This window comes from Jaculus jaculus, chromosome 1, assembly GCF_020740685.1.
Source record: "Jaculus jaculus isolate mJacJac1 chromosome 1, mJacJac1.mat.Y.cur, whole genome shotgun sequence".
NCBI lineage: Eukaryota > Metazoa > Chordata > Mammalia > Rodentia > Dipodidae > Jaculus > Jaculus jaculus.
In genome coordinates this window covers 165194083-165206110 of record NC_059102.1, presented here as the reverse complement: position 1 = coordinate 165206110, position 12028 = coordinate 165194083, and the positions used below count along the sequence as shown (strand labels likewise).

Here is a 12028-nt window from a genome sequence, read left to right as displayed (position 1 = left end):
TGATAATACTTTGACCTGTATCACTTTTGGATAAAGTATGGACATATTAATTTACTTTATTTAGCCATTATTTCACATATACATGAACAAAACATCACATTTTCTTAATAAGTGTATAATATATTAGTATGGCTATGTTCATCTTACTGTCCAATAGTGTAACTAAACATCACCCCATTTATCAACTTTTCCCCATCTGCTCATCCTCACTTCTCAGTACAACTTCAAGAAAGCTGTTTTTTTCTTCAATATAAATTGATTGTACATAACATATAGTATTTTGATGCATATATAAAGTGTGAACTGATCCATATAAAATTCCTTTTTTCTCTTTTTCCCCCAACTTCTTAATCTCTAGTAATCATTATTATACTTTCAGGTCAACTTTTCAGCTCCCACATATGAAAAGGGAACATATGGTACTTTTTTTGTATGTGATTTATTTCACTTAACATAATGTCCTCCAGTCCCAAGCATTTTTCTGAAAATGATAGGTTTTAATTCTTTTTATATTTTTTACTTTTTATTTATTTATTTGAGAGTGACAGACAGAGAGAAAGAGGTAGAGAGAGAGAGAGAATGGACGCTCCAGGGCGTCCAACCACTGCAAACGACTTCCAGATGCGTGCGCCCCCTTGTGCATCTGGCTAATGTGGGTCCTGGGGAATCGAGCCTCGAATCAGGGTCCTTAGGCTTCATGGGCAAGTGCTTAACCACTAAGCCATCTCTCTAGCCCAATTCTTTTTTTTTTTTTTTTTTTTTGGTAAAATAAAACTTCATTGATATGTTGTTTTCTTTTTTTTTAATTTTTATTAGCATTTTCTATGATTATAAAAAAAAAGACTTCCGGTTAAGATGGCGGCGTAGGTACCACGCCAAAATAGCCTGGGGGGGGGAAGACCAAAAAAAACTCAGCAAAATACACACTTTTACTAAAAAGTGAGGTGTATAGGAAGTTGAGGCGGCAGCGGAGAAGTGGAAGAGTTATAGAGCATCCGGAGCCTGCACAGGCGGGAACAGCGGCCCGGGGCGGCTCAGCTACCCGCCGCAACCGCGGAGCGGCAGAAAACCGCCGGACTCTTGGCTCGAGCCGCAGGACAAGCCAGGTGCGGGAATTTCCCCTCACACCGCGCTCTCCGCAACTCGGGAAACGTGAGGGAAGAGTGGCAGTGAGCAACGGAGGGAGGAGCAGACCGCGAGGTAAAAGCACACGATACAACCAGAACAGCCGCGGCTCCCTCCCCTCCCCTGCCGCCTGAACCCAGCTCCAGCGAACACAGCAGCGGCCCGGGACCCGGCCACGCCAACTTGGGCTGACGGCGGGACCCAAGCAGGAGCAGAATTTGGCAGCAACTTCAGCGGCTCCAGCACCGGTACCAGTGGCCCCAGCAGCAGCGGACCCAGGAGAGCAGCGGCTTCGGGGTGAGCAGCAGCGGTGGACACGACAACGGCAGCTTCAGCAGTGGTGGGGGCTCCGGCGGTGACATCTACAACAGCTGCAGAGGCGGCGGCAGCGACTCAGTTTGCCCCGTAGGAAAAGCAAGTGCCCAGCTCCAGAAATCAGAACAGCAACCCGACGACCCAGGCAGCAACTTGACTGAGACCACAATCACCCAAGGTAACTGGGATTGCACCAGGGAAGGGTCTCACCTGGTCACAAGCTGACTTGGATACCTCAACAGACCAGAAATCTAAACCTCTTTGTTGATAGAGGATCTGGTCATTATAATAACTACTCTTGCATACATACTCGGGGCTGTTTTTGATGGAATGGGTACAGTGTTTAGCTAAATTTTAGAATCTACCAGTATATTATTCCACTCAGCCTGCTTGAATACTCCTATAGCAGGGAAACTCAACCCCTAAGAACATCTTTGTAGATACTCTGAGAGTCTTAAGAGCCACACCTAATACCTTAAGGTCCTACCCTGAAAATATTTTACACCAAATCAATTGATACAGCTAAGAATACACAGCTAGCTAGAAAATCCAAGCATTAACTTAATCCAAGATGCAAAAATATATACATTATAACACAAGAAACACTAAAAAGCAAGACGATATAAATCTACCTAAAAGTATTAATGCATCAGAAATGTCCTCCAGTGAGAAAGAGTTAGAGGAAATGCCTGAGAAAGAGTTCAAAAGAATAATTATAAATATGTTCAAAGAGGTCAAAGAACACATGAAAACAATCAAAGAAGAAATCAAAGAGGAAATCAAAGAGGAAATCAAAGGAATCAAAGAAGAGGCAGGACACCAATTTAATGAAATAAAGAAGGCAATACAAGACATAAATAGAGAAATAGAAATAATAAAGAAAAACCAGTCAGAATTACTAGCAATGAAGAACACAGTTAATGAAATAAAAAACTCTGTAGAAAATCTCACCAGTAGGATGGATGAGGGAGAGGACAGAATATCTAAGCTAGAAGATCAGGTGGCAGACCTAATGCAGTCCAACAAAGAGAAAAACAAACTTATAGAAAAGTATGAGAGGGAATTTCAAGATATTCGGGACACTATGAAAAGATCCAATATAAGAATTCAGGGCATAGTAGAAGGAGAAGAATTCCACTCCAGAGGCATAGTAGGCATCTTCAACAAAATCATAGAGGAAAATTTTCCCCAAATTGGGAAAGAGGTGCCAATACAGATACAGGAAGCCTTTAGAACCCCAGCCAGACAAAACCCAGAAAGAAACTCTCCTCGCCACATTATACTCAAACTTCCAAACACACAAACCAAAGAAAAAATATTGAAAGCAGTTAGAGAGAAAAATCAAGTTACCTACAAAAGCAAGCCCATCAGGATTACAGCAGATTATTCAACACAAACTTTTAAAGCCAGAAGGGCCTGGAGTGATATATTCCAAGTTCTGAAAGATAACAACTGTCAACCAAGGTTACTTTATCCTGCAAAGTTATCCATCCAAATAGATGGAGAAATAAAGACATTCCATGACAAAAGCAGGTTAAAGGAATATCTGAAGACAAAACCAGCTCTACAGAAAATACTTGATAGAATCCTCCATGCTGAACAAAAGGAAAAGCACACATATAAGGAACCTAGAAAAAACCAGCCATACTCAAATACCAGTTAACAGAAGAGAGCACAGGTAGAACCAGTAACACACACACACACACACAAAAATGGCAAACATAAATACACACATTTCAATAATATCTCTTAATATCAACGGTCTCAATGCCCCAACGAAAAGACATAGATTTGCAGACTGGGTTAAAAAGCAGGATCCTACAATTTGTTGTCTTCAAGAAACTCACCTTTCTACAAAGGATAGACATTATCTTAGGGTGAAAGGTTGGAAGACGGTGTTTCAAGCAAATGGGCCTAGAAAACAAGCAGGGGTTGCTATCCTAATATCAGACAGGGTGGACTTTAGTCCGAAGTTAGTCAAAAAAGATAAGGAAGGTCACTTTATATTGATTAAGGGCACACTCCAACAGGAGGACATTACAATCCTAAACATATATGCACCTAACATGGGGGCTCCCAAATTCGTCAAACAAACACTATTAGAACTAAGGTCACAGATAACACCAAACACGGTGGTGGTGGGTGACTTTAACACCCCACTCTCATCAATTGACAGGTCATCCAGGGAAAGAATAAACAGAGAGGCATCTGGACTAAATGAGGTCATAGAAGATATGGACCTAACAGATATATACAGGACATTTCATCCAAAGGCTGCAGAATATACATTCTTTTCAGCAGCACATGGAACATTCTCTAAAATAGACCATATATTAGGACACAAAGCAAATCTTAACAAACTCAGGAAAATTGAAATAATTCCTTGCATTCTATCTGACCACAATGGAATTAAACTACAAATCAGTAGCAAGAAAGGCTATAGAGCATACACAAAATCATGGAAGCTAAACAATACACTACTAAATGATGAGTGGGTCAATGAAGAAATCAAAAAGGAAATCAAAAAATTTATAGAGTCAAATGATAATGAGAACACAACATACCAAAATCTCTGGGACACAATGAAGGCAGTTCTAAGAGGTAAATTTATAGCCTTAAGTGCCTATATTAAGAAATTAGAAAGGTCGCAAGTAAACGACCTAATGCTTCGTCTTAAAGCCTTGGAAAAAGAAGAACAAGGCAAACCAAAAAGTAGTAGACGGGAAGAAATAATAAAGATTAGGGCAGAAATTAATGAAATAGAAACAAAAAGAACAATCCAAAGAATTAATGAAACAAAGAGTTGGTTCTTTGAAAGGATAAACAAGATTGATAAACCCTTAGCAAATCTGACCAAAAGAAAGAGAGAAGAGACACAAATTAATAAAATCAGAGATGAACAAGGTAACATCACAACAGATTCCAGAGAAATTCAAAAAATTATAGGGACATACTATAAAAGCATATACTCCACCAAGTATGAAAATCTGAAAGAAATGGATGATTTCCTTGATCTATATGACCTACCTAAATTAAATCAAAATGAGATTAATCACTTAAATAGACCTATAACAAACATGGAGATCCGAGCAGTTATCAATAATCTCCCAACTAAAAAAAGCCCAGGCCCGGATGGATTCACTGCTGAATTTTACCAGACTTTTAAGGAAGAGCTAACACCATTGCTTCTTAAGCTTTTCCAGGAAATAGAAAAAGAAGGAATCCTACCAAACTCCTTCTATGAGGCCAGCATCACCCTGATACCAAAACCAGGCAAAGATAGAACAAAAAAAGAAAATTACAGACCAATCTCCCTCATGAACATAGATGCAAAAATTCTCAACAAAATATTGGCAAACAGAATACAAGAGTATATCAAAAAGATCATTCACCCTGACCAAGTAGGCTTTATCCCAGAGATGCAGGGATGGTTCAACATACGCAAATCTATAAATGTAATATATTACATAAATGGGTTGAAGGACAAAAATCACATGATCATCTCATTAGATGCAGAGAAAGCATTTGACAAAATCCAACATCCCTTCATGATAAAAGTCCTACAGAGACTGGGAATAGAAGGAACATATCTCAATATAATAAAGGCTATTTATGACAAGCCTACAGCCAACATATTACTAAATGGGGAAAAACTGGAAGCTTTTCCACTAAAATCAGGAACAAGACAAGGGTGTCCACTGTCTCCACTTCTATTTAATATAGTTTTGGAAGTCTTAGCCATAGCAATAAGGCAAGAGACACACATAAAAGGGATACAAATTGGAAAGGAAGAAATCAAGCTATCATTATTTGCAGATGACATGATTCTATACATAAAGGACCCTAAAGACTCTACTAGCAAGCTGTTAGAGCTAATCAAAACCTACAGCAATGTAGCAGGATACAAAATAAATACACAGAAATCAGTAGCCTTCATATATGCTAACAACAAACACACAGAGGATGAAATCAGAGAATCACTCCCATTCACAATTGCATCAAAAAAAATAAAATACCTTGGAATAAACCTAACTAAGGAAGTAAAGAATCTATACAATGAGAACTTTAAGACACTCAAGCGAGAAATTGCAGAAGACACTAGAAAGTGGAGAAACATCCCTTGTTCCTGGCTTGGAAGAATCAATATCGTGAAAATGGCAATCTTACCTAAAGCAATCTACACATTTAATGCAATCCCTATCAAAATTCCAAAGGCTTTCTTCATGGAAATAGAAAAAACAATCCAAAAATTCATTTGGAATCATAAAAAACCTCGAATATCTAAAATAATACTGAGCAACAAAAAAGAGGCTGGTGGTATCACCATACCTGATTTTAACCTATACTACAGAGCCATAGTAACAAAAACAGCATGGTACTGGCACAAAAACAGACATGTAGATCAGTGGAACAGAATAGAGGACCCAGATGTAAGCCCAAGTAGCTATAGCCACCTGATATTCGATAAAAATGCCAAAAATACTCATTGGAGAAGAGACAGCCTCTTCAGCAAATGGTGTTTTGAAAACTGGATAAATATCTGCAGAAGGATGAAAATAGATTCTTCTCTCTCGCCATGCACAAGAATTAAGTCCAAATGGATTAAAGACCTTAACATCAGACCGGAAACTTTGAAACTGCTAGAGGAAAAAGTTGGGGAAACCCTCCAACATATTGGTCTTGGCAAAGACTTTCTAAATACAACCCCAATTGCTCAGGCAATAAAACCACAGATTAACCACTGGGACCTAATGAAATTACAAAGATTTTGCACCGCAAAGGACACAGTGAAAAAAGCAAAGAGGCAACCTACAGAATGGGAAAAAATCTTCGCCAGCTATATATCTGATAAAGGATTAATATCTAGGATATACAAAGAACTCAAAAAGATATCTAATAAGGAATCAAACAGGCCAATCAAAAAATGGGCTAAGGAGCTAAATAGAGAGTTCTCAAAGGAAGAAATACGAATGGCATATAAGCACCTAAAAAAATGTTCTACGTCACTAGTCATCAGGGAAATGCAGATTAAAACTACATTGAGATTCCATCTCACTCCTGTCAGATTGGCCACCATCATGAAAACAAATGATCATAAATGTTGGCGGGGATGTGGAAAAAAAGGAACCCTTCTGCACTGCTGGTGGGAATGCAATCTGGTCCAGCCATTGTGGAAAACAGTGTGGAGGTTCCTAAAGCAGCTAGAGATTGATCTACCATATGACCCAGCTATAGCACTCCTAGGCATATATCCAAAGGATTCATCTCATTTCCTTAGAAGTACATGCTCAACCATGTTTATTGCTGCTCAATTTATAATAGCTGGGAAATGGAACCAGCCTAGATGTCCCTCAACAGATGAGTGGATAATGAAGATGTGGTACATTTATACAATGGAGTTCTACTCAGCGGTAAAGAAAAATGAAGTTATGAAATTTGCAGAAAAATGGATGGACCTGGAAAGTATTATACTAAGTCAGGTAACCCAGGCCCAGAAAGCCAAGCGCCACATGTTCTCCCTCATATGGGGATCCTAGCTACAGATGACTGGGCTTCTGTGTGAGAATGAAAATACTTAGTAGCAGAGGCCAGTAAGTTGAAAAGGAGACATAAAGGGTGGAGAAAGGAAGGGAGGAGGATACTTAATAGGTTGATATTGTATATATGTAATTACAATGATTGTAATGGGGAGGTAATATGATTGAGAATGGAATTTCAAACGGGAAAGTGTGGGGGTGGGGAGGGAGGGAATTACCATGGGATATATTTTATAATCATGGAAAATGTTAATAAAAATTAAAAAAAAAAAAAAATAATAATAATATGGGACTAGAGAGATGGCTGAACAGTGAAGGTGTTTGCCTGCTAAGCCAAAGGACCCAGGTTCGATTTCCCAGGACCCAAGTAAGCCAGACGCACAAGGTGGCACATGCATCTGGAGTTCATTTACAGTGGCTAAAGGTCCTGGCACACCCATTCTCCCTCTCTCTCAAATAAATAAAAATTTAATTAAGTAAAATAAAAATTTATTCAAAGGGGAAAGTGGGGAGGGAGGGAATTAACATGGGATTTTTTTTATAATCATGGAAAATGCTAATAAAAATTTAAAAAAAAAAAAAAAAAAAATCCCATGGTAATTCCCTCCCTCCCCCCTCACACTTTCCCCTTTGAAATTCTATTCTCCATCATATTACCTCCCCATCACAATCATTGTACTTACATATATACAATATCAACCTATTAAGTACCCTTATCCCTTCCTTTCTCTTCCCTTTATGTCTCCTTTTTAACTTACTGGCATCTGCTACTAAGTATTTTTATTCTCACGCAGAAGCCCAATCATCTGTAGCTAGGATCCACATATGAGAGAGAACATGTGGCGCTTGGCTTTCTGGGTGATATGTTGTTTTCTTTGTGTATTGATCTGTTAAGGAGTACCTGGATGGATTTTATATCCTAGATACTCTTCATTGTGTTGTAGTAAACATGGACATGCAGACATCCTTTAACTATGTTAATTTAATTTCCTTGAATAAGTACCAAAAAGTTGAATGGGAACATCATGTGGTAAATTAAGTTTTAATTTATTGTAATGGCTGTACTTATTTATATCCCACTAACAGTGAGGATGAGTTCTCATGTTCACCAATATTTCTTATTAATAAGTGAATTTATTTTCTATATGTACATGTGTGTGGTATATGTATATGTATTCTGTGTGGTGTCTGTTTCTGTATGCGCAAATGTGATGCCCATCTTGTGCTGGAAAGGGCTACAGGAGCTATCAGGGGAAAGTGGCCAACATCTGTCCAAGCAACTCAAAGTCTAAGCAACTCAGAAGCAAACAACTTGATGTGATGCTCACACAAGTGCAATAGTGGCACACAGCCATGGTGGATAACCAACTGCTCTTGGATTGGCTAACAGATGCACTCATTGGAAAGGAAACCATATCTAGAACTGGGCAACAAGTCAGAATCATATCCAGATAATGATTCTGCTTTCCATTGTCAAGCTCCCACTAACCTTAAACTAAGAGTGTCTAAACCCTTTTAATTCTCTCTAAATTAATAATGGTTATCCCACTTAACTGTCATTGACTTCACTCTCCCTTGGAGAATCTGCTTCTCTTTTTCAGATGAGAATTGGACCTGAGGAGATAAACAACCCAGTGCACTCCACCCAGCCCCAGCTGAAACCACAGAGGACTTGGGGAAATGAGAAAGAATGCTGCACTCTCAGTTAAGCTGATATCAGCACAAGGGTGATGGAGAAAGAACCTGAGGACACTCAACCAAACCAGACATCTAGATGCTCCTAAGTGCCCATCACTGAAGTAGACTTAATATGCTCCCAGCATGGCTCAGGGAATTTTGTAGAAGAGGGGCCAGAAAGATTGTTAGAGCCACAAGTTGGGACATTTTGCACAGAGACATTGCCTCTCCCCCATAACTGACTGCTGTGCCCTTAATGCATGGCCTACATCCCCACGGGGCTGACCTGCATCCCCAATGAGGAAGGCCTCTTCAGAAAAGGGGCAGGGAGGAGGGAAAAGGAGGGAAAGGACGGTACCAACATGTGATGTTTGCATGCAAAATATGTCCATATCTAATTTAAAAAAAGAAATACATCTGATAGAGGACTAATATCTAGGATATACAAAGAACTCAAAAAGTTAAATAATAAGGACTCAAATAAGCCAATCAAAAAATGGGCTATGGAGCTAAATAGAGCATTCTCAAAGGAAGAAATACGAATGGCATATAAGTATCTAAAAAAATGTTCTACGTCACTAGTCATCAGGGAAATGCATATTAAAACTACATTGAGATTCCATCTCACTCCTGTCAGATTGGCTACCATCATGAAAACAAATGATCATAAATGTTGGCAGGGATATGGAAAAAGAGGAACTCTTCTACACTGCTGGTGGGAATGCAATCTGGTCCAGCCATTGTGGAAATCAGTGTGGAGGTTCCTACAACAGCTAAAGATTGATCTACCATATGACCCAGCTATAGCACTCCTAGGCATATATCCTAAGGACTCATCTCATTTCCTTAGAAGTACGTGCTCAACCATGTTTATTGCTGCTCAATTTATAATAGTTGGGAAATGGAACCAGCCTAGATGTCCCTCAACTGATGAGTGGATAATGAAGATGTGGCACATTTATATAATGGAGTTCTACTCAGTGGTAAAGAAAAATGAAGTTATGAAATTTGCAGAAACATGGATGGATCTGGAAAGGATTATACTAAATGAGGTAATCCAGGCCCAGAAAGCCAAGCACCACATGTTCTCCCTCATATGTGGATCCTAGCTACAGATGATTGGGCTTCTGCGTGAGAAGGAAAAAACTCAGTAGCAGAGGCCAGTAAGTTAAGAAGGAGACATAAAGGGAAGAGAAAGGAAGGGAGGTGGGTACGTAATAGGTTATTATTGTATATATGTAAGTAGAATGAGTGAGATGGGGAGGTAATATGATGGAGAATGGAATTTCAAAGGGGAAAGTGTGGGGGAGAGGGTATTACCATGGGATATTTTTTATAATCATGGAAAATGTTAAAAATTGTGAAAAGAAAAAAAAAAAAGAAATACAGGCCAAAGGCAGAGGGAACATCTTCAAAAAAATTATTGAAGAAAAATTTCCTACTGTTACAAAAGAGAGTCTGATCCAGATACAGGAAACTCACAGAACACCAAAAAGATAGTACCAAAGAAGAAACTCTTCATGGCATATCATAGTAAAGATTCTAAACAATAAAAACAAAGAGAGAGTGTTAAACTCATCAAGAGAGAATAAGCTCTATGTACAAAGCTAAACACATCAGAATTACCTCTGAGTTTTTAATAGAAACTCTAAAAGCCAGAAGAGCTTGGAATAGAATACCTCAAAAATTTAAAAGTACTGTGCCCAGCAAAAGTATCCCTCATAATAGGAGAAAGGTAAACTTTCTATGATAACAGCCAGCTCTATGAATAAATCAGCACAAATCCAACTCTAAAAAGAATACCCCATGGAATGCAGAAAAGTCAAACAACCAACCTCAATAGCATACAAGAGGGAATACACAACAACCCAAACAAGAGCAGACTTGAAAATGTTCAAAGCCAGATTACTGGGGGTGGAAAGGTCAAAGTAAGGTCAAGGGAAGTGGTTGAGTAAAGGAAGGGTGGAAAGAGGATTAAACAAAATCTAAGAGGTTATGAATAAGACATATGGGTGTTGTATGAAAGGAAAGAAGGTTAGCACTCCCCTTGACAAGGATGGAAGAGGCCCTTGGGCCTTATAACACGCATACAGTTAAGCTTTGCCACCTACTTTGTGGCATCTAACCACTGTTTTTAATTAAAAAAAAAAAAGACATATGGAAGCCTTTTGGACAATGGCACATCCAGAAGCCATATATTGTTACTAGCAAATTTTTAGTGCCAGGGATGGGATACATTCCAGTGAGTTGTTGGCCAGAGAGGTCCCTGATACCCCCCCAAAACATCACAGACTATTGTCAAAGCTCTTGATTTCTACTAGGAATAGATGGTAAGACCCTATTGCTAATGACTCCACATGTTTGGGCTACAAAGTCACTGAGAAATCTTTCTGGAGCTGAGCTAAAAACCTCCTCTGTGTAGATCAGCTGACAGAAAGCTGGAAAAAGCTACACTGCATGCAGCTCCATCAGAAAGATAGAAGGCATCAGTGGAGATAAACAACAGTGGACACTGCAAGCCTTAAGTTTGGCCAGCCAGGTCAAATGCATTAATGAGTACAATAGTGGCATGTCTGTTATGGAGAAAACCAACTGCTCTCTAATTGGACTAGAGGCCTGCTCCACAAGAGGGAATATATGCCCGATATTGAAAACCTATTACAGGGGAAGTCATGACCTCTAGGGGAGTAATGTCTGCCGATGTCTGGCTAAATGCATGCATTATGCTCACCAAACTGCCCATAAGTACTTTTCTTGAGGTTCATGCCTATATATTAATGCTACTCTCACTTTTGGTGAGAGAGGTTTCTCTTTTCAAATGGTGGTGACTTTTGGGATGACTCAAATGGCACAATAGTGCTGAGAAGAAGTGACAGAGGACTGCTCAGCACTGAAACATCTCCATCACACCTTCCCAGGCTCAGAGTCCATTGGAGAAGATGTGGAAGAAAGAATGTAAGAGCCAAAGGAAGGATAGGATTCCTTACAATGCACTCTTCTAGACACAGAATGGCCTGGATATCCATGACCTTGCAGTGCCTGACACTACCTACATGAGACGAGTATAATAGGAGGGAAAAATGATGACATCAAAATAAAAGAGAGACTGAGCTGGGCATGGTGGTGCATGCATTTAATCCACTTGAGAAGCAGAGGTAGGAGGATCACCATGAGTTCAAGGCCACCCTGAGAGTACATAGTAAATTCCAGGTCAGCCTGAGCTAGAGTGAGACCCTACCTTGACAAACCAAAATAAATAAATAAATAAAAGAGACACTGATTGAGAGCATGGAGGAGATATGATGAAGGAGCTGTGAAGGGGAAAATAAGGAGGAGGATTATCATGGTTTATTGTATATAATTATGGAAGTTGT

At 39.3% G+C, this 12028-nt stretch overlaps 1 protein-coding gene and 1 non-coding gene across 2 annotated transcripts in view; one reads left to right on the top strand and one right to left on the bottom strand.

The window, feature by feature from the left end:
- The window catches only part of LOC101615621 (steroid transmembrane transporter SLC22A24-like), a 67204-nt gene that overhangs the window by 28268 nt on the left and 26908 nt on the right, over positions 1-12028 (bottom strand).
- LOC123457933 lies at positions 10667-10791 on the top strand. The gene has a single exon (XR_006635284.1). It is a non-coding gene; the product is annotated as a U6atac minor spliceosomal RNA (small nuclear RNA).